Raw genomic sequence first — 4,489 nt, forward strand, 5'->3', positions numbered from 1 at the left:
GACACTCTATATCACTCTCTGACACTCTCTGACACTCTCTATCACTCTCTATTACTCTCTGTCACTCTCTATCACTCTCTGACACTCTCTATCACTCTCTATCACTCTCTGACACGCTCTATCACTCTCTGACACTCTCTGTCACTCTGTATCACTCTCTGACACTCTCTGACACACTCTGACACTCTCTGACAATCTCTGACACTCTCTGGCACTCTCTATCACTCTCTGACACTCTCAGACACTCTCTATCGCTCTCTGACACTCACTGACACTCTCAGACATTCTCTGTCACTCTCTGTCACTCTCAGACAATCTCAGACACTCTATCACTCTCTTACACTCTCTGACACACTCAATCACTCTCTATCACTCTCTGACACTCTCTGACAATCTCTATCACTCTATGACACTCTCTGTCACTCTCTATCACTGTCTGTCACTCTCTGACACACTCTGACACTCTCTGACACTCTCAGACACCCTCTGTCACTCTCTATCACTCTCTGACACTCTCTATCACTCTCGGACAATCTCTATCACTCTCTGACACTCTCTCGCACTCACTGACACACTCAGACACTCTCTGTCACTCTCAGACACTCTCTGTCACTCTCTCTATCACTCACTGACAATCCCAGACACTCTCTGACACTCTCTATCACTCTCTATCACTCTCTGACACTCTCAGACACTCTCTATCGCTCTCTGACACTCACTGACACTCTCAGACATTCTCTGTCACTCTCTGTCACTCTCAGACAATCTCAGACACTCTCTATCACTCTCTTACACTCTCTGACACACTCAATCACTCTCTATCACTCTCTGACACTCTCTGACATTCTCTATCACTCTATGACACTCTCTGTCACTCTCTATCACTCTCTGTCACTCTCTGACACACTCTGACACTCTCTGACACTCTCAGACACCCTCTGTCACTCTCTATCACTCTCGGACAATCTCTATCACTCTCTGACACTCTCTCGCACTCACTGACACACTCAGACACTCTCTGTCACTCTCAGACACTCTCTGTCACTCTCTCTATCACTCACTGACAATCCCAGACACTCTCTGACACTCTCTATCACTCTCTATCACTCTCGGACACTCTCAGACACTCTCTATCACTCTCTGACACTCACTGACACTCTCAGACATTGTCTGTCACTCTCTGTCACTCTCAGACACTCTCAGACACTCTCTATCACTCTCTATCGCTCTCTTACACTCTCTGACACTCTCTATCACACTCTGACACTGTCTGACACTCTCTGACACTCTCAGACACTCTCTATCACTCTCTGACAGACAATGACACACTCTGAAACTCTCTATCAATCTCGATCACTCTCTATCACTTTCTGACACTCTCAACACTCTCTCTCACTCTCTATCACTCTCTGACAGACTCTGACACTCTCTGACACTCTCAGACACTCTCTGTCACTCTCTATCACTCTCTGACACTCTATCACTCTCTGACGCTCTCTATCAATCTCTTTCACTCTCGTACACTCTCTATCACTCTCTATCACTCTCTGACACTCTCTATCACACTCTGACTCTCTCTGATACTCTCTGACACTCTCTGACACACTCAGGCACTCTCTATCACTCTCTGACACTCTCTGACACTCTCTGACACTCTCTGACACTCTCTATCACTCTCTGACACTCTCTGACACACTCTGACACTCACAGACACGCTCTATCACACTCCGTATCACTCTCTGACACTCTGTGACACTCTCTATCACTCTCTGACACTCTCTATCACTCTCCGACACTCTCTATCACTCTCCGACACTCTCTATCGCTCTCTGACACTCTCTGACACTCTCTATCACTCTCTATCACTCTCTGACACTCTTTAACACTCTCTGACACTCTCTATCACTCAATGACATTCTATGGCACTCTCTGACACTCTCTATCACTCTCCATCACGCTCTGACACACTCTGACACCCTCTGACACACTCTGGCACACTCTGGCACACTCTGACACTCTCTCTGACACTCTCTATCACTCTCTGACACTCTCTATCACTCTCTGTCACTCACTGACACTCTCTGACACTCTCTGACACTCTCTATCGCTCTCTGACACACTCTGACTCTCTCTATCACTCTATGACACTCTCTGACACTCTCTGACACTCTCAGACACTCTCTGTCACTCTCTATCACTCTCAGACACTCTCTGTCACTCTCTATCACTCTCTGACACTCACTGACACTCTCAGACACTCTCTTTCACTCTCTGTCACTCTCAGACACTCTCAGACACTCTCTATCACTCTGACACTCTCTATCTCTCTCTGACACTATCTATCGCTCTCTGACACTGTCTGACACACTCAATCACTGTCTATCACTCTCTGACACACTCTGACACTCTCTATCACTCTATGACACTCTCTGACACTCTCAGACACTATCGATCACACTGACACTCTCTATCTCTCTCTGACACTCTCTATCGCTCTCTGACACTGTCTGACACACTCAATCACGGTCTATCACTCTCTGACACACTCTGACACTCTCTATCACTCTATGACACTCCATGACACTCTCTATCACTCTCTATCACTCTCTGACACTCTATATCACTCTCTGACACTCTCTGACACTCTCTATCACTCTCTATTACTCTCTGTCACTCTCTATCACTCTCTGACACTCTCTATCACTCTCTATCACTCTCTGACACGCTCTATCACTCTCTGACACTCTCTGTCACTCTGTATCACTCTCTGACACTCTCTGACACACTCTGACACTCTCTGACAATCTCTGGCACTCTCTGACACTCTCTATCACTCTCTGACACTCTCAGACACTCTCTATCGCTCTCTGACACTCACTGACACTCTCAGACATTCTCTGTCACTCTCAGACAATCTCAGACACTCTCTATCACTCTCTTACACTCTCTGACACACTCAATCACTCTCTATCACTCTCTGACACTCTCTGACAATCTCTATCACTCTATGACACTCTCTGTCACTCTCTATCACTCTCTGTCACTCTCTGACACACTCTGACACTCTCTGACACTCTCAGACACCCTCTGTCACTCTCTATCACTCTCTGACACTCTCTATCACTCTCGGACAATCTCTATCACTCTCTGACACTCTCTCGCACTCACTGACACACTCAGACACTCTCTGTCACTCTCAGACACTCTCTGTCACTCTCTCTATCACTCACTGACAATCCCAGACACTCTCTGACACTCTCTATCACTCTCTATCACTCTCGGACACTCTCAGACACTCTCTATCACTCTCTGACACTCACTGACACTCTCAGACATTGTCTGTCACTCTCTGTCACTCTCAGACACTCTCAGACACTCTCTATCACTCTCTATCGCTCTCTTACACTCTCTGACACTCTCTATCACACTCTGACACTGTCTGACACTCTCTGACACTCTCAGACACTCTCTATCACTCTCTGACAGACAATGACACACTCTGAAACTCTCTATCAATCTCGATCACTCTCTATCACTTTCTGACACTCTCAACACTCTCTCTCACTCTCTATCACTCTCTGACAGACTCTGACACTCTCTGACACTCTCTGTCACTCTCTATCACTCTCTGACACTCTATCACTCTCTGACGCTCTCTATCAATCTCTTTCACTCTCGTACACTCTCTATCACTCTCTATCACTCTCTGACACTCTCTATCACACTCTGACTCTCTCTGATACTCTCTGACACTCTCTGACACACTCAGGCACTCTCTATCACTCTCTGACACTCTCTGACACTCTCTGACACTCTCTGACACTCTCTATCACTCTCTGACACTCTCTGACACACTCTGACACTCACAGACACGCTCTATCACACTCCGTATCACTCTCTGACACTCTGTGACACTCTCTATCACTCTCTGACACTCTCTATCACTCTCCGACACTCTCTATCACTCTCCGACACTCTCTATCGCTCTCTGACACTCTCTGACACTCTCTATCACTCTCTATCACTCTCTGACACTCTTTAACACTCTCTGACACTCTCTATCACTCAATGACATTCTATGGCACTCTCTGACACTCTCTATCACTCTCCATCACGCTCTGACACACTCTGACACCCTCTGACACACTCTGGCACACTCTGGCACACTCTGACACTCTCTCTGACACTCTCTATCACTCTCTGACACTCTCTATCACTCTCTGTCACTCACTGACACTCTCTGACACTCTCTGACACTCTCTATCGCTCTCTGACACACTCTGACTCTCTCTATCACTCTATGACACTCTCTGACACTCTCTGACACTCTCAGACACTCTCTGTCACTCTCTATCACTCTCAGACACTCTCTGTCACTCTCTATCACTCTCTGACACTCACTGACACTCTCAGACACTCTCTTTCACTCTCTGTCACTCTCAGATACTCTCAGACACTCTCTATCACTCTGACACTCTCTATCTCTCTC

Source organism: Heterodontus francisci, unplaced genomic scaffold (genome assembly GCF_036365525.1).
Source record: "Heterodontus francisci isolate sHetFra1 unplaced genomic scaffold, sHetFra1.hap1 HAP1_SCAFFOLD_292, whole genome shotgun sequence".
Taxonomy (NCBI): Eukaryota; Metazoa; Chordata; class Chondrichthyes; order Heterodontiformes; family Heterodontidae; genus Heterodontus; species Heterodontus francisci.